We start from the raw sequence: 19,122 nt of genomic DNA, 5'->3' as shown, positions 1-19,122 counted from the left end.
TATAAACAACACCTCCTTCAGGTTTAACCACTTCTTGACCACAAGGATTTGCCCTCTTAATGACCAGGCCATCGGATCGGAGCCGAGCGCCAGGACCAGTTATCACCAGTTAGGCCAGACACTGCTTGATGACCTATTTTAGGCCTGGTTCACAGAGTCTGTACTGACTGACTATATAATAATGTGCATAAGTGAACCAAAGCCCCTAAATTCAGCAATGAAATTGAAGTGAGGTGGAAATTTAATAATTTAAATTTAATAATAGAATACCGTGATAATACCGTATACCGTGGCAAAACCTTAATCAATTAATCGCAGCATGAAAATCTGATACCGTCACAAGCCTAGCGTGCGGGCATCTATTCCTAAATTGAGTGCCAGGGACTTAGTCGTGTTGACCTTGTGATAGGAAACCATCCCATATTCAACCAGAATACGGTGTACTACTGGGAGGGACTGCAAGGGATTGGTGAGGATCACCACTATGTCGTCCGCAAAGAGATTCACCGTATGCGTTACGTCGCCAACTCGGAATCCCTCCACCCCGCTATGCGACCTAATGGCCTCCGCCAGGGGTTCAATCATCAAATTGAAGATCGAGGGGGAAAGGGGACACCCCTGGCGGGTGCCATTGGAAATCTGAAATGGAACCGAGGTCGTGCCCGACGTGAGAACCTGAGCGGAAGGACAGGAATACAAGGCGAGGATCGAGGAGAGAGACGAGCCAGAGAAGCCAAACCTCTCCAGCGTCATCCTCATGAACAGCCAGTTGACTCTATCGAACGCCTTCTCCGCATCCAAAGTGAGGAGCAGAGAAGGCGTTCGGGAGGTCCCTGCCAAGTGGACAAGATTAATGATCCTCCTGGTGGCGTCGGACGTCTGACGGCCAGGCATGAAACCCATCTGGTCCTTGTTGATGAGGTGGGGGAGAATAGGCTGGAGGCGGGCCGCTAATATTCTAGCATAAATCTTGACGTCACTATTAAGGAGGGATATAGGCCGATAGTTAGCAGGTGAACTGGGGTCCTTTCCTGGCTTGGGAATGGTGGTTATGTATGCAGACAACATGTCAGGGGGAAACCGCAACGTCGACGCCGCTTTGTTAAAAACGTCCACTAGGGTAGGGTTAAGGAGGGGGGCAAACAATTTGTAATAGTCGTTACAGAGACCATCGGGTCCAGGGGACTTCCCGGAGGGGAGTGATCTAATGGCCTTGGAGATGTCCTCCGGCGTAAAGGGGGAGGATAGAGAAGATATGTGAGATTCGGACAAAACAGGCAGACGCAGCTTGTCCAAGAACTCTCGGACAAGCTCCGGGGTGGGGTGCAGCACACTGGGGTCCTGGGCCAGATTATAAAGGGAGCTATAAAAATCGGCGAACTCGTTGGCTATATCGCGAGGGTGTGACAAACGTGCGCCCGTAGTTCTGTGGGAAAGGTAGGAGATGCGGGAGTTGACTCTGCGTTGTTTAATGCGGAGGGCCAGGGCCCTACCGACTCTGTTAGCATGGGCGTAGAACTTAAGCTTAAGCTTTTTGAGGTGATGATCGTAACGTGACATTAGATGGGATTTCAGGGATTCCCTTTTATGGGATAGTTGCAGGAGCACTGTCTGTGAGGGCGAGGCCTTGTGCAAAGCTTCCAAGTCCTTGATGTCTGCTAGAAGGGTAGTCAATGTCTTGTTGTAGAGCTTCCTCATCCTTGCAGACTGTTGGATGCAGACACCGCGAATAAACGCCTTGTGTGCACCCCACAGAATCCAAGGGTCCGAAACAGAGGGGGCATTAATTTCAAAGTAAGAGGACAATTGGTCCCTAATGAATTTACCCGAAGAGGGGTCCTGCAATATCCTAGCATCACATCTCCAGATTGATGTCCGTTCTTTGGGTCCGGACTCCTCCAGTACCATTTCAACTGCCGCATGATCTGACCTGGTGATATTTCGAATAGCGGAGGAGGAGACCTTACCCAACAAAGGGAGATCCGTCAGGAACATGTCAATTCGTGAGTATGAACCATGTCTGTGGGAGTAATAGGAATAGTCCCTTTCAGAGCCATGTAGGCAACGCCAAACATCAAATAACTGTTCCCTCAATAAAAGGGACTGGAGGGAGAGTTGGCGGCCGCGGGCTGGCGCCGAAGCATCAAGCCCGGGGTCGACAACCATGTTCAAGTCCCCACATACAATCAAATTACCATAGACATTAGAAGTAACCTGTTTTAAGAGCCTGTGGAGAAAGCGATTCTGGTGGCTGTTTGGAGCATAAACCGCCACAAGAGTCAGGGGGGTGGAGTTGAAGTCACCTTGAAGAATAAGGAACCGTCCATCAGGATCCGGGGTAAGCGAGTGAAGCCGGAACGCCACAGTGTCTCTTATAGCGATCATAACCCCTCTCTTTTTCTCAGGAGCATCAGCAAAAAACAGAGCTGGGAAGTTCTTGTGGGAAAAGGTCGGATGACCGTCAGTTTTGAAGTGGGTCTCTTGAATAGAGACAACGTCCGCCTTACTGTTGCACAGTTCAGTCCACAACGAGAACCTCTTGGCCGGGTGGTTAAGGCCGTTAACATTTAGGGATAAGAACTTGATGGTCATGGTGGGTATCTAGAAAAATCCTGAGGCTGTCGAAGATGTGATCCAGTAGACAGAGATGCCATGAGAAGGAGATCAGTAGCCCAAAAAAACTGGAACAAAGGGGGAGCTCTGGAACAGCAAAACAGGGAGAGAGTCAAGGTACAGGGTGCGCCAAGCGCAGGGTAAACCATAAGAAACAGTCCAGGGGCAGGCGATGCCTGCAACAGAAACACAGGGGCCATATAGGTCAGGGACACTATCTAGGCCAGGGACACAGGCAGTGCCAGCGGGGTGTCCTTCCCAGCGCCAGGAGGAAAGCTTCTATCTTTGGCTCTCTTGCGGGAAACGACTTGCCAATCTCCAGAGGGCGCCGTGGCGGGCAAGGGAGTCCCAGGAGAGGCAGCATGGTCCACAAGGATTCCCCATTTGGTCAGTAGAGACATACCCTCTTCCAGGGAGGAGATGGTCACCGTGGAATTCTGGTGGGTGATGGTGAGCAGGGCAGGGTGCTTCCACTCATGAGGAATGCGGTGGTTGCGCAGAGCCTTGGTGATTGTGGCCAGGTTTCTACGCTTCTGCAGTGTATGCCGCGAGAGATCCGGTAAGATTTGGATGTTAGGGTAGTCACCAGGCATAATTTGAAGTTGACGGGCAGCCTGAAGGATCCTATCCTTCGCCTGAAAAAAGTGCACCCGAAGGAGGACATCCCTGGGCAGTTCAGGGGCTATAAAGCCCGGCTTGGGGATTCTGTGGATCCGGTCGATCTCCAAGTCAGAGGCTGAAAGGGAAGGGACCAAGGCAGAGAAGAGATCAGTAGCCACTTGCCTGAGATGCTGAGGCTGAACCGTCTCGGGGATCCCCCTCAGCTTCAGATTGTTCCGACGTGATCTGTCCTCGAGGTCGGCTACCTTGTCCCTCAGCCACGCGATGTCCTCAGCGTGGCCATTATGCGCGGCAACCATAGTGTTGAGCGATAGAGAACATTTTTCCATGGAGGTTTCCACCCTCTCCACCCTAGTTTCCAGATGCTGTACCTCCTTTTTGGTCTGCGTGATCCCCTGGAAGAGGTCTGAGTGGAGAGAAGACCAAAGTGATCTCATCATATCCCTTAGAAGAGAGGCAGACACTGGCTGGTCTCCTGCAGGGAATGCAGCGAAGGGATCCATGGATGGCTGCGCAGCGTCAGGCTGTGGAGAGGCTGCTGATTGCTCCATCCCGCATAACTGATCAGGGTCTGGTGGCGGGGAGCTCCAACGTGGCTTCTGCTTTGCAGGGCTCCTGGCTGAGGGAGAGGGAGGAGTGGAGGATCCGGACGAGTTTCCACTGTCCGGGTTAGCTATCTGTCGGACAGGCTGGCCGCGATGCTCCCGCTCCCTCCCGCCAGAGTGGTGAGAGGCGTGCTGTTGCGGCCTGCCCGCGCCATGCTGGTGGAGGCCGGCGGCGGATGAGACGAGGAAACCATCCAGCCGATTCGCTTGAGACGAGCCCTTCTTCCTCTTCATCCTGCAAGGAAGCTACGAAGGCGTCGGAGAGGCAAGAACACCCGCTGTGTGGGCTGTAGAAGGCTGAAGTCCCGGATGGCCGAGCGGAGCTGCTGGTCTAAGCGTCCATCTTGCAGCGCCGCAGGCCACGCCCCCGCTACCCTGCTGTTTGTTTTTTGATCTCTTCCAGGTTTTTTTCTGTGGAGATCTAAAAACTGCTTGGAGTTCCTTGGTCCCCTCAGCCCAGCTAGAGAGTGCGTGCAGACCATAGCTTAGTGCTCGTTCAGCCACGACATGTCCCCACTGGATGGGGGCTGGCTCACTAATTAAATGTCTCGCAAGGTAGCATACGACTGGGACTCGGCCTGAGTTGCAGCCTTCCTTCTGGCCGACAGCCCCCCACTTCGGTGGTGAGGAAGTCCTGTCTTGGGAGTTTTACCCATATGCTTCACTGGAATGGTAAGTAAGGGCCTTGTGGGTTGCGTGGGACTTCTTTTTAGCCCACAGGAAGATTTTTTGTCCTTCAGGGACTTCAGAAAAAGGTTCCAAGCCCCTCAAAGACTCTTCGGGAGGTTTCTGGCGGCCTTGGTCTTGCAATCAGAGAGCAGGCTTCTCCAGACCTGCTGACAAGGCCCTTTCGGCATGAAGGTTTGTCCACATCCATGTCTGGGGTGGGGGAACATCTTTGCTGGTTTTAGGGCTGTGGACCTTTCTGGTCAGTGACCAGTGGGTCCACGAGGTGAACGTATCTGTTTCCAAGATAGGGTTTCCTTCCTGTCTTCTGGAGAGGTTCTTCCTTCTAATGTGCACCTGCAAGTTCTGTTGTGGGCAGGGCAGGGCAGGACTTGTCTCAGGGCATGATCGTCCCAGTTCCGGTATGTTTTTGAGGGTTTTATCCATACCCTTTCATGGTTCCCATGAAGAAGGGCAAGTTTATCTGATTATGGACCTCAAGGCCCTGAACCGTTTTGTGCGGGTGCAATAATTCTGGATGGAGTCCTTTTGGACAGTAGTGGCGTCCCTGCCTCAAGGGGGATTCCCTGGCTTTTTTAGACATCAAAAATGCCTAACTGCACATTCCGATTTGCACCCAGCATCAGCGTTTCCTCCGCTTTGCTGTGAAAAAGGAGCACTATCAGTTTGTGGCATTACCTTTTGGTCTAGCCTCCTCTCCTCGGTTCTTCACGAATGTGTTGGCCCCAGTCTTAGCGTTGTTGTGTCAGCAGGGATATTGCTGTGCTGGGGTACCTGGACGACCTCCTCTTGCGAGCTGAGTCTGTCCGCTCTGATGACCGATGTGGAAATTACTCTCCAGACTTTGTGGGAGATTGGGTGGCTTCTGAATTTTCAGAAGCCTGCCCTAGTTCGACCAGGAGATTGTATTATCCGGGCCTGAATCTGGATTCAGCTCTAGCAGGAGTGTTCCTTCCTCTGGGAAAATCTGCAGAAGTTGTACTCTGTGATTCAACTGTTGCTAGCCCACAAGTGGTTATCCCTTCGGGCGTGCATGTGAGTGCTGGGCCTGATAGTATCCACCTTTTGAGACGGTTCCATATTCACAGTTCTACATGTGACTCCTTCAAAAGGAGATTCTTGTCAAATGGGACAAGTGTCCCAAGTTGCTGGACATTGTGATTTTTCTGAGTCGGGTAGCAAGGAGTTCTCTGGTCTGGTGGCTGAACTCCCCGACCTTGCTGCAGGGCAAGTCCTTTCTCCCTTTGTACTGGACAGTGGTCACAACAGATGCCAGCCCATCTCTGTGGAGAGGCGTCCTGGGGCTGAACTCGGCCCAGGACTGTTGGACGTTGGAAGAGCCCAGATTGCCCATTAATGTCTTGGTACTTTGAGCGATCAGGCTTTGCCTGGATCATTGGACAGAGCAGTTCAAGGGGCTCCCGATGCAGATTCAGTCAGACAACGCTATGGCCGTGGCTTACAGTGCCTTGCAAAAGTATTTCCCCCCCCCCCCCCCCAGCATTTTTCGTGTTTTGTGGCCTCACAACCTGGAATTAACATGGATTGTTTGAGGATTTGCATCATGAAATTGACAGAACATGCCCATCACTTTGAAGATGTTTTTCTTATTTTATTTATTTTTTATTGAGAAGCAAACAACAAATAGGACAAAATAACAGAAGAAGTCAATGTGCATAACTAGTCATCTCCCTAAAGTCAATACTTTGTAGAGCCACCTTTTGCGGCAATCACAGCTCCAAGTCGCTTTGGATAAGTCTCTATGAGCTTGCCACATCTTACCACTGGGATTTTTGCCCATTCCTCCTTGCAAAACTGCTCCAGCTCCTTCAAGTTTTAGGGTTTGCGCTTGTGAACAGCAATCTTTAAGTCTGACCACAGATTTCTATTGGATCGTGGTCTGGGCTTTGGCTAGGTCATTCCAACACATTTACATGTTTCCCCTTAAACCACTCAAGTGTTGCTTTAACAGTGTGTTTAGGGTCATTGCCCTGCTGGAAGGTGAACCTCCCTCCTAGCGTCAAATCACGCACACGAGTGGTACAGGTTTTGCTCAAGAATATCCCTGTATTTAGCACCATCCATCTTTCCCTCAACTCTGACCAGTTTCCCAGTCCCGGCTGCTGAAAAACATTCCCACACTGAAACATGGTGTTGGCAGCATCATGCTGTGGAGATGTATTTCTGTGGGTGATGTGTTGGGTTAGCTCCAGACCTAGCGATTTCTTTGATGGCCGAAAAATTTAATTTTAGTCTCATCAGACCAGAGCACCTTCCTCCATACATTTTGCGAGTCTCCCACATGCCTTTTCGCAAAATGTTAAAAGGTTTGTTTTTTGCTGAAAGTAATGGCTTTCTTCTGGCCACTCTGCCATAAAGCCCAACTCTATGGAGCGTACAGCTTATTGTCCTCCTTTGTACAGATACTCCAGTCTCTGCTGTGGAACTCTGCAGCTTCCCTAGGGTTACCTTAGGTCTCTGTGCTGCCTTTCTGATTAATGCCCTCGCCCGGTCCGTGAGTTTTGGTGGGCGGCCGTCTCTTGGCAGGTTTGCTGTTTTGTTATGATAGATTTGATGGTGCTCCTGGAGATCATCAAAGATTTGGATATTTTTTTAGAACCTAACCCTGACTTGTACCTCTCAACAACATTGCCCCCTACTTATTTGGAGAGTTCATTAGTCTTCATGGCAGTGTTTGGTTAGTGGTGCCTCTTGCTTAGGTGTTGCAGCCTCTGGGGCCTTTCAAAAAAGGTGTGTATATGTAATGACAGATCATGTGACACTTAGATTGCGACTTGTGAGGGTAATTGGTTGCACCAGAGCTTTTTATGGGCTTCATAACAAAGGGGGTGAATACATACGCACATGCCAATTTTCTGTTTTCTATTTCTAAAAAAATTGTTTTATGTATATATTTTTCTCATTTCACTTCAACTTTTCTCATTTCACTTCAACTAAGACTATTGTGTTCTTATCCATCACATACAATTCAGATTAACAAAACATTAACTTTAAGCTGTAATGTAACAAAATAGGTAAAAAGTCAAGGGGGTGAATACTTTTGCAGGGCACTGTATATGAATCACCAGGGCGGCACAAAGAGTGCGTTAGCGGCCCTGGAGGTGTCTGGCATTCTCCTGTGGGCAGAATGGTTCATTCCCGCCCTCTTCGCTGTGCACATTTCCATCATTGGACCAGGGGGAATAGCCCCTTTATCCAGACATGTTTCATCAGATTTGTCTGCAGTGAGGCACCCCAAGGTGGATTTGTTGGTGTCTTAGTTTAACAGAAAGGTGCAGAGGTTCGTAGCCAGATCTGGAGATCCTCTGGCATATGCCATGAACGCTCTGGTGGCCCCATAGAGCTGGTATCATCTGATTTAAGCCTTTCCTGCACTCCAGCTTCTTCAGCGACTTCTATACAGGATCGAGGCGGAAGGGATTCCGGTCATTCTGGTGGCCCTGGACTGGCCTCGCTGGTCTTGGTACTTCCCTTCACTAGGGACAGGTTGTTTGGATCCTCCTTGGATGAACTGATAAAAGGCCTTACGGGTGGGAAGAGTACTCTTCTTCCAGAATCATATAAGAGCAAGGCGCCACGTCCTTGACGGGGGCCCCTCTTTCACTGCTCATAGGTGGCCCTTTCGTACTTCTGGGTTGCATGAGAAAGGAGCTAAGCCATTCTGGTTTTCTGGGGTTCCAAGAAGACATGGTTGGGTAAGCCAAAATCTAGCCAGTCTGGATCTGCAGACAAATCCTTGTCTGCATGAAGGGACACCCTCACCCATTTCTGGGGCGGGGAACATCAGATTCTATTCGGGGCCATGGACTTCCTTAAATCAGGATAAATGGGTCCACAAACTGATCTGTTCGGGTTACAAGATCGAATTCCAGTCTCAACCGTCGGACAGGTTCTTCCCCTCCGATCTACGCCTATCTCCATAGGGGTTAAGGGATCTACGAGAGGCGGTACAAGACCTGCTGTCACAAGGGGTAAGGTGCTGGCTCCGGTGTTGGCATTGCTGCGCCAGCGGGGAATTTTGGTACTGGGATACCTGGACGATCTCCTATTGAGAGCAGACTCTCATTCAGCTCTGTCGGGTGACTTGACGATCACGGTACGGACTCTGCAAGAGTTTGGGTGGAACATCAATTTCAAAAAGTCTGCCCTGATACCTGCATTAAGACTGGATTATCTGGGCCCGACTCTGGATTCCGCCTTGGCGAGGGTCTTTCTTCCTCCAGACAAGCTGTAGAAGTTGCAGGGGGTGATCCATTTGCTGTTGGCAAACAATTGGTCCTCTCTGCGGACTTGCATGCGGACCTTGGGTCTAATGGTGTCAACCTTCTAGGCGGTTCCGTTTGCTCAGTTCCACACGAGACCCTTACAAAGGGAGATTCTCATCAAATGGAACAAAGATCCAAAGTCTTGGACACTTTGATTCGGTTGAGTCACAACACTAAGAATGCTCTTCTATAGTGGCTTCGCTCGTTAGTACTACGCCATGGCAAGTCCTTCCTTCCATTGTATTGGATGGTGGTAGCCACGGACGCCAGCCTGTCAGGCTGGGGTGGAGTGCTGGGGAGGCTCTGCGCCCAGGGGTCCTGGGGGCAGAAATGTTTGTTCCAGCCCTCTCTGCTGTGCACATCCCAGGTGTGGAGAACTGAGAGGGGGATTACCTGAACTGTCAGGTGTTGGATCAAGGGGAGTGATCCTTACACCCGGAGGTGTTTCATCTCTTTTGTGTCCGGTGGGGGACACCTGACATTGACCTGTTTGCTTCTCGACTCAAGAAGGTTCAGAGGTTCATAGCCAGGTCTTGGGATCCTCTGGCTACGCCACAGATGCGCACTGGTGGCTCCTTGAAGTCAGTTTCGGCTGATTTATGCATTCCCTCCGCTTAAACTTCTACGAGGCTATTTCGCAGGATAGAAGTAGAAGGGATTATGGTCATTCTGGTGGCCCCAGACTGGCCTCGCTGGTCTTGGTACGCAGACTTGAGGAGGTTGGTTGCCGATGCTGCTTGGAGACTCCCTCTCAGGGAAGATCTGCTGTCTCATGGACTGATCTTCCATTTTGCTTTACAGTCGCTGGCTTTAACGGCGTGGCTGTTAAAAGCCAGGTATTGAAGGATAGAGGTCTTTCTGATTGAGTGATTCCTACACTGCTGAAGGCAAGGAAGTCTACTTCCAGGAAGATCTATCATCGTACGTGGAAATCGTACATTTCATGGTGTGAATCTTTGAAGTTGCACCCTCGCTTGTTCTCGTGGCTAGGGTTTTGGCTTTTCTTCAAAAAGGTGTTGAACAGCGGTTGGCCCTGGGCACTTTCAAGGGCCAAGTGTCGGCTTTAGCTGTGTTTTTCCAACGCCCTTTATCTACGCATGCTCTGATTCACACTTTTATTTAGGGGGTTTTCCACATGGCTCCCCCGTGGCGATCCCCGCTACCTCCGCAGCATCTGAATTTAGTATTATCTGTTCTTCAAAAACCTCAGTTTGAGAACATTAGGGAAATTCCTCTGCTTAACTTGTCTCAGAAGGTTGCCTTTTTGGTGGCTATTACTTCTGCTCGCAGAGTATCTGAATTGGTGGTGTTGTCCCGCTGCTCACTCTATCTGGTGGTCCACAGAGATAAAGTGGTACTCTGACCTAATCAGTCTTTTCTACCTAAGATGGTTTCTGATTTTCATCTGAATGAAGACATTGTGCTGCCTTCACTTTGTCCTAAGCCCAAGCATGCCAACGAAATTGCATTGCATTCTTTGGATGTGGTGCGAGCAATTAGTGTTTACCTGGCGGCTACTGAGTCGTTCAGAAAATCAGATGCTCTATTTGTCCTTACCGAAGGATCTCATAAAGGCTTGGCTGCATCTGCTGCAACCATATCTAAATGGATCTGACAGACGGTGGTTCAGGCTTTTTCGCTGAAGGGTCAGGTTCCTCCTTTCCCTGTGAAAGTGCACTCTACTAGGGCGCGGAGTGCTTCCTGGGCATTTCGTCATCAGGCGTCAGTAATGCAAGTTTGCAAGGTGGTGATTTGGTTGCCAGTGCACACATAGTACATAGTTACATAGTTAGTGAGGTTGACAGGTTGACTTTCACAAAATTCTGCAAACTAGATGTGTTGGCATCTTCGGATGCCTCTTTTGGCCGCAAGGTTTTGCAGGCTGCTGTTTAAAAGATAATTTTTTTCTCTTTGAGGGTGTATGTTTTTTCTGGGTAAGCTCCATGTTGGCTATGTTTTGCCTTGGGAAATTAAGTTCTTTTTTGCGTTGTTCTTCCCACCCCTCATGCAAATACTGCTTTGGGACGTCTCAATGGTCAAGAAGATATGAAGCTGCCTCTGTCAATGAACGATAGAGAAAACTGGATTTTTGACTTACCGTAAAATCCTTTTCCCTGAAATTGATTGACCGACGCAGAACCCACCCCTCTATTTATGAGTGGAATAGGGTTGGTGTCTTCTAAAACACTGCTTGCAACAAAACTGAGGGCTATAGCAGAGTGTGTGGGGTTATGCCTGCAGGGACAGCCCCATAGGCGTGGTAAAGCTTGTTTTCTGCCTAGTGTCCTACTCCTGTAGGGGGAAGTATAACCCAATGGTCAAGAAGATATGAAGCTGCATCTGTCAATGAACTTCAGAGAAAAGGATTTTATGGTAAGTAAAAAATCCAGTTTTTACACCAGAATCGAATTTCATCCTATGCGATCCGATTCATGTTCGAACTGACAGTTTGCACTGGTGTCCTTAACTTTGTATTGACACCCCCAGTGATTCGCATATAACATTGTGAACTGCCTGCGAATTGAATGCGATACGGGAACCCACACTGTATTCGCCGGGTTCCACCATCGCATGTGTGTGAACCGGGACTTAGGGGTCTGGTTCCCCCTTCCCTGTGATGGCACATTCTGCTCGGTCACGAAGTGCTTCTTGGGCCTTGTGTCATCAGGCGTCAGTGGCGCAGGTGTGCACGGCGGCCACTTGGTCATCAGTGCGTACTTTTTCAAAGTTTTATAAAGTGATGTTTTGGCATCTGCAGAATTTATCCCACTGCTTCTGTCTTCTGTCACATTATCAATAAACACCAATGCCCCAGTGCCCCTGGAAGCAATGCACGCCCATGCCATCACACTGCCTTCACCATGTTTTACAAATGACGTTGCGTGTTTTGGATCGTGAGTTGTTCCAAGCCTTCTCCACACTTTTTTCTTCAAGTCATTCTGGTACAGATTAATTTTAGTTTCATCCGTCCAAAGAATACTTTTCCAGAACTGGTCTGGCTTTTATAAATGTTTTTTTGCAAATGCTAATCTGGCTTTTCTATTATTCAGGCTTATGAATGGTTTCCACCTTGTGGTGAGCCCTTTGTATTTGCTCTCATGAAGTCTTCTCTTGATTGTAGACTTTGACATTAATACGCCCACCTCCTGGAGAGTGTTCTTTATTTGCCTGGATGTTGTGAATGGGTTTTTTTTACCATAGAGAGGATCCTGCGATCATCCACCACTGTTGTATTCCATGGATGTTCAGGTCTTTTTATTTGCTGAGCTCACCAGTGCGTCGTTCTTTACTCCAAATGTACCAAACTGTTGATTTGGCCACTCCTCGTGTTGCTGCTCTCTCTCTGATGGATTTGTTTCAATTTCAATGCCTTACATTGGGGATATAATATATATATATATATATATATATATATATATATGTGTGTGTGTAATCTCACCCCTCACATTTTTGAAAATATTTTATTATATATTTTCATGTGACAATACTGAAGAAATTACACTTTGCTATATTGTAAAGTAGTGAGTGTACAGCTTGTATAAGGGCTCTTTCACATGGGCGGTCCGATCAGATCCGCCTGTCAGTTTCTTAGGCGGATCTGATCGGATCCTCCATGCAGCTCTATGGGGCAGCGGATGTCAGCGGAGACACCTCCGCTGACACCCGCTGCCACACGTATCCGATCCTGTCCGTGAAATCTGGACGGATGGAAACCCTATTTTTCCATCCATTCAGGTATCGGATCAGATCGGATGAGAGCGGACAGGCAGTCCGCTCTCATCCGATCCCCCATAGAGAGCAGCGGGGGCTGTGACACCTCCCTCTCCGCACTGCAAGCGGAGACGGAGCGGTCATCCGCCGGCTCAGCGGGGATTGCAGATCGATCCCCGCTGAGCAGCACGGATCCGACTACGGAGGCGGACCGTGTGAAAGAGCCCTAACAGTGTAAATTTGCTGTCCCCTCAAAAAACAACACACAGCCATTAATGTCTAAACCGCTGGCAACAAAAGTGAGTATACCCCTAAGTGAATATGTCCAAACTGGTCCCAAAGTGTCAATATTTTGTGTGGCCACCATTATTTTCCAGCACTGCCTTAATCCTTTTGTTCATGGAGTTCACCAGAGCTTCACAGGTTGCCACTGGAGTCCTCTTCCACTCCTCCATGACGACATCATGGAGCTGGTGGATGTTAGAGATTTTGCGCTCCTCCACCTTCCATTTGCGGATGCCCCACAGATGCTCAATAGGGTTTAGGTCTGGAGACATGCTTGGCCAGTCCATCACCTTTACCTTCAGCTTCTTTAGCAAGGCAGTGGTCATCTTGGAGGTGTGTTTGGAGTCGTTATGTTGGAATACGGTCCTGCGGCCCAGTTTCCTAAGAGAGAGGATCATCCTCTGCTTCAGTATGTCACAGTACATTTTGGCATCTATAGTTCCCTCAATGAACTGTAGCGTCCCAGTGCCGGCAGCACTCATGCCCCAGACCATGACACTCCCACCACTGTGCTTGACTGTAGGCAAGACACACTTGTCTTTGTACTCCTCACCTGGTTGCCGCCACACATGCTTGACACCATCTGAACCAAATAAGTTTATCTTGGTCTCCTCAGACTACAGGACATGCTTCTAGTAATCCATGTCCTTAATCTGCTTGTCTTCAGCAAACCGTTTGCAGGCTTTCTTGTTCATCGTCTTTAGAAGAGGCTTCCTTCTGGGATGACAGCAATGCGGACCTATTTGATGCAATGTGCGGCATATGGTCTGAGCACTGACAGGCTGACCCCCCACCCCTTCAACCTCTGCAGCAATGCTGGCAGCACTCCCAAAGACAGCCTTTGCATATGATGCTGAGCGCGTGCGCTCAACTGCTTTGTTTGACCTTGACGAGGCCTGTTCTGAGTGGAACCTGTCCTGTTAAACCGCTGTATGATCTTGGCCACTGTGCTGCAGCTCAGTTTCAGGGTCTTGGCAATCTTCTTATAGCCTAGGCCATCTTTATGTAGATCAACAATTCTCTTTTTCAGATCCTCAGAGAGTTCTTTGCCATGAGGTGCCATGTTGAATTTCCAGTGACCAGTATGAGAGAGTGAGAGCAATAACACCAAATTGAACACACCTGCTCCCCATTTACACCTGAGACCTTGTAACACTAACGAGTCCCATTACATCGGGGAGGGAAAATGGCTAATTGGGCCCAATTTGGACATTTTCACTTAGGGGTGTACTCACTTTTGTTGCCAGCAGTTTAGACATTAATGGCTGTGTGTTGAGTTATTTTGAGGGGGCAGCAAATTTACACTGTTATACAAGCTGTAAACTCGCTACTTTACATTGTAGCAAAGTGTCATTTCTTCAGTGTTGTCACATGAAAAGATCTAATAAAATATTTAAAAAAATGTGAGGGTTGTACTCACTTTTGTGAGATACTGCATGTATGTGTGTACGTATATGTATGTATATATATATATATATATATATATATATATATATATATATATATATATACAGTGGGTACGGAAAGTATTCAGACCCCCTTAAATTTTTCACTCTTTGTTATATTGCAGCCATTTGCTAAAGTTATTTAAGTTCATTTTTCTTCCTCATGAATGTACACATAGCACCCCATACTGACAGAAAAACACAGAATTGTTGACATTGTTGCAGATTTATTAAAAAAGAAAAACTGAAATATCACATGGTCCTATTATTCAGACCCTTTGCTGTGACACTCATATATTTAACTCAGGTGCTTTCCATTTCTTCTGATCATCCTTGAGATGGTTCTACACCTTCATTTGAGTCCAGCAGTGTTTGATTATACTGATTGGACTTGATTAGGAAAGCCACACACCTGTCTATATAAGACCTTCCAGATCACAATGCATGTCAGAGCAAATGAGAATCATGAGGTCAAAGGAACTGCCTGAAGAGCTCAGAGACAGAATTGTGGCAAGGCACAGATCTGGCCAAGGTTACAAAAAGATTTCTGCTGCAATTAAGGTTCCTAAGAGCACAGTGGCCTCCATAATCCTCAAATGGAAGACGTTTGGAATGACCAGAACCCTTCCTAGAGCTGGCCGTCCGGCCAAACTGAGCTATCGGGGGAGAAGAGCCTTGGTGAGAGAGGTAAAGAAGAACCCAAAGATCACTGTGGCTGAGCTCCAGAGATGCAGTCAGGAGATGGGAGAAAATTGTAGAAAGTTAACCATCACTGCAGCCCTCCACCAGTCAGGGCTTTATGGCAAAGTGGCCCGATGGAAGACTCTCCTCAGTGTAAGACACATGAAAGCCTGACTGAAGGACTCCCAAGATGGTGAGAAATAAGATTCTCTGGTCTGATGAGACCAAAATAGAACTTTTTGGCCTTAATTCTAAGCGGTATGTGTGGAGAAAACCACACTGCTCATCACCTGTCCAATACAGTCCCAACAGTGAAGCATGGTGGTGGCAGCATCATGCTGTGGGGGTGTTTTTCAGCTGCAGGGACAGGACGACTGGTTGCAATCGAGGGAAAGATGAATGCGGCCAAGTACAGGGATATCCTGGACAAAAACCTTCTCCAGAGTGCTCTGGACCTCAGACTGGACCGAAGGTTTACCTTCCAACAAGACAATGACCCTAAGCACACAGCTAAAATAACGAAGGAGTGGCTTCACAACAACTCCGTGACTGTTCTTGAATGGCCCCAGAGCCCTGACTTAAACCCAATTGAGCATCTCTGGAGAGACCTAAAAATGGCTGTCCACCAACGTTTACCATCCAACCTGACAGAACTGGAGAGGATCTGCAAGGAGGAATGGCAGAGGATCCCCAAATCCAGGTGTGAAAGACTTGTTGCATCTTTCCCAAAAAGACTCCTGGCTGTATTAGATCAAAAGGGGGCTTCTACTAAATACTGAGCAAAGGGTCTGAATACTTAAGACCATGTGATGTTTCAGTTTTTCTTTTTTAATAAATCTGCAACAATGTCAACAATTCTGTGTTTTTCTGTCAGTATGGGGTGCTATGTGTACATTCATGAGGAAGAAGAATGAACTTAAATGAATTTAGCAAATGGCTGCAATATAACAAAGAGTGAAAAACTTAAGGGGGTCTGAATACTTTCCGTTCCCACTGTGTATATATATATATATATATATATAGTATCTCACAAAAGTGAGTACACCCTTTACATTTTTGTAAATATTTTATTAGATCTTTTCATGTGACAACACTGAAAAAATTGAGTAAATTTGCTGTCCCCTCAAAATAAACAATGTCTAAACGACTGGCAACAAAAGTGAGTACACCCCTATGTGAAAATGTCCAAATTGGGCCCAATTAGCCATTTTTCCTCCCCGGTGTCATGTGACAAGTTAGTGTTACAAGGTCTCAGGTGTGCATGGGGAGCAGGTGTGTTAAATTTTGGTGTTTTTGCTCTCACTTTCTCATACTGGTCACTGGAAGTTGAACATGGCACCCCATGGCAAAGAACTCTGAGGATCTGAAAAAAAGAATTGTTGCTCTACAAAAAGATGGCCTAGGCTATAAAAAGATGGCAAGACCCTGAAACTGAGCTGCAGCATGGTGGCCAAGACCATACAGTGGTTTAACAGGACAGGTTCCACTCAGAACAGGCCTCGCATGATAGACCAAAGAAGTTGAGTGCACATGCTCAGCGTCCTATCCAGAGGTTGTCTTTGGGTAAAAGACGTATGTGTGCTGCCCACATTGCTGCAGAGGTTGAAGGTGTGGGGACAGCCTGCCAGTGCTCAGCCCATACGCCGCACGCTGCATCAAATTGGTCTGCATGGCTGCCGCCCCAGAAGGAAGCCTCTTCCAACGATTTTGCACAAGAAAGCCCGCAAATAGTTTGCTGAAGACAAGCAGGCTAAGGACATGGATTAATGGAACCATGTCCTGTGGTCTGACGAGACCAAGATAAACTTATTTGGTTCAGATGGTGTCAAGCGTTGGTGGCGGCAACCAGGTGAAGAGTAGAAAGACAAGTGTGTCTTGCCTACAGTCAAGCATGGAGGTGGGAGTGTCATGGTCTGGGGATGCATTAATGCTGCCGGCACTGGGGAGCTACAGTTCATTGAGGGATCCATGAATGCCAACATGTACTATGAACATACTTCGGAGACTGGGCTGCAGGGCAGTATTGCAACATAACGACCCCAAACACACGTCCAAGACGACCACTGCCTTGCTAAAGAAGCTGAGGGTAAAGGTGATGGACTCGCAGAAGGTGGATGAGTGCAAGGTCTCGAACATCCACCAGCCTGTGATGTTGTCATGGAGTGGAAGAGGACTCCAGTGGCAACCTGTGAAGCTCTGTGAACTCCATGCCCAAGAGGGTTAAGGCAGTGCTGGAAAATAATGGTGGCCACACATAATTTTGACACTTTGGGCCCAAATTGGACATTTTCACTTAGGGTGTACTCAATTTTGTTGCCTGCGGTTTAGACATTAATGGCTGTGTGTTGAGTTATTTTGAAGGGACATTAAATTTTATACGGTTATTCAAGCTGTACACTCACAACTTTACATTGTATCAAAGTGTCATGATATAATAAAATATTTACAAAAATGTGAGGGGTGTACTCACTTTTGTAAGATACTGTGTGTCTGTATGTGTATATTATATATAATAAATATACATTATATATATATATATATATATATATAATGTGTGCCTATATACAGTATCTCACAAAAGAGAGTACACCCCTCACATTTTTGTAAATATTTTATTATATCTTTTCATGTGACAACACTGAAGAAATGACACTTTGCTACAATGTAAAGTAGTGAGTCTACAGCTTGCATTAGGGCTCTTTCACGCGGGCGGTCCAATCAGATCCTCCTGTCAGTTTTTTAGGCGGATCTGATCGGATGCCCCATTCAGCCCTATGGAGCAGCGGATGTCAGCGGTGACATGTCCGCTGACACCCGCTGCCATCCGCATCCGATCCTGTCCGTGAAATCCAGACGGATAGAAACCCTATTTTCCATCTCATCCGATTCCCCATAGAAAGCAGCGGGGGCTGTGACACCTCCCTCTCCGCACTGCAAGTGGAGACGGAGCTGTCATCCGCCGGCTCAGGGGGGATCGCGGACCGATCCCCGCTGAGCAACACGGATCCGCCTACGGAGGCGGACCGTGTGAAAGAGCCCTAAGTGTTAATTTGATGTCCCCTCAGAATAACTCCACACATAGCCATTATTGTCTAAACGGCTGGCAACAAAAGTGAGTACATCCCTAAGTGAAAATGTCCAAACTGGGCCCAAAGTGTGAATATTTTGTGTGGCCACCATTATTTTCCAGCACTACCTTAACCATCTTGGGCATGGAGTTCACCAGAGCTTCACAAGTTGCCACTGGAGTCCTCTTCCACTCCTCCATGACGACATCACGTAGCTGGTGGATGTTAGACTTTGCGCTCCTCCACCTTCCGTTTTGAGGATGCCCCAATGATGCTCAATAGGGTTTAGGTCTGGAGACATGCTTGACAGTCCATCAACTTTATCCTCAGCTTATTTAGCAAGGCAGGGGTCATCTTGGAGGTGTGTTTGGGGTCGTTATTATGTTGGAATACTGCCCTGTGGCCCAGTCTCCGAAGGGAGGGGATCATTGCTCTGCTTCAGTATGTCACAGTACATGTTGGCATTCATGGTTCCCTCCAATGAACTGTAGCTCCCCACTGCCCGCAGCGCTCATGCAGCCCCAGACCATGACACTCCCTCCACCATGCTTGACTGTAGTCAAGACACAGTTGTCTTTGTACTCCTCACCTGGTTGCCGCCACACACGCTTGAAGCTATCTGAACCAAATGCGTTTATCTTGGTTTCATCAGACCACAGGACGTGGTTCCAGTAATCCAGGTCCTTTAGTCTGCTTGTCTTCAGCAAACTGTTTGCAGGCTTTCTTGTGCATCATCTTTAAAAGAGGCTTCCTTCTGGGACGACAGCCATGCAGACCAATTTGATGCAGTGTGCGACGTATGGTCTGTGCACTGACCCCCCACCCCTTCAACCTCTACAGCAATGCTGGCAGCACTCATATGTCATACTTCTATTTCCCACAGACGACCTCTGGACATGACGCTGAGCATGTGCACTCAACTTCTTTGGTCGACCAAGGCGAGGCCTATTCTGACCTGTTATGGTCTTGACCACCATGCTGCAGCTCAGTTTCAGGGTCTTGCCATTCTTCTTATAGCCTAGGCCACCTTTATGTAGAGCAACAATTATTTTTTTTCCACATCCTCTGAGTTCTTTACCATGAGGTGCCATGTTGAACTTCCAGTGACTAGTATGAGAGA

At 48.0% G+C, this 19,122-nt stretch overlaps 1 protein-coding gene across 1 annotated transcript in view; it reads left to right on the top strand.

The window, feature by feature from the left end:
- The window catches only part of RAD50 (RAD50 double strand break repair protein), a 549,855-nt gene that overhangs the window by 67,432 nt on the left and 463,301 nt on the right, over positions 1–19,122 (top strand). The window lies entirely within an intron of this gene.

Source organism: Pelophylax lessonae (assembly GCF_965119305.1).
Source record: "Pelophylax lessonae genome assembly, chromosome: 4".
In the NCBI taxonomy this organism is placed as follows: Eukaryota; Metazoa; Chordata; class Amphibia; order Anura; family Ranidae; genus Pelophylax; species Pelophylax lessonae.
This window is presented reverse-complemented; position numbering and strand designations above follow the sequence as displayed.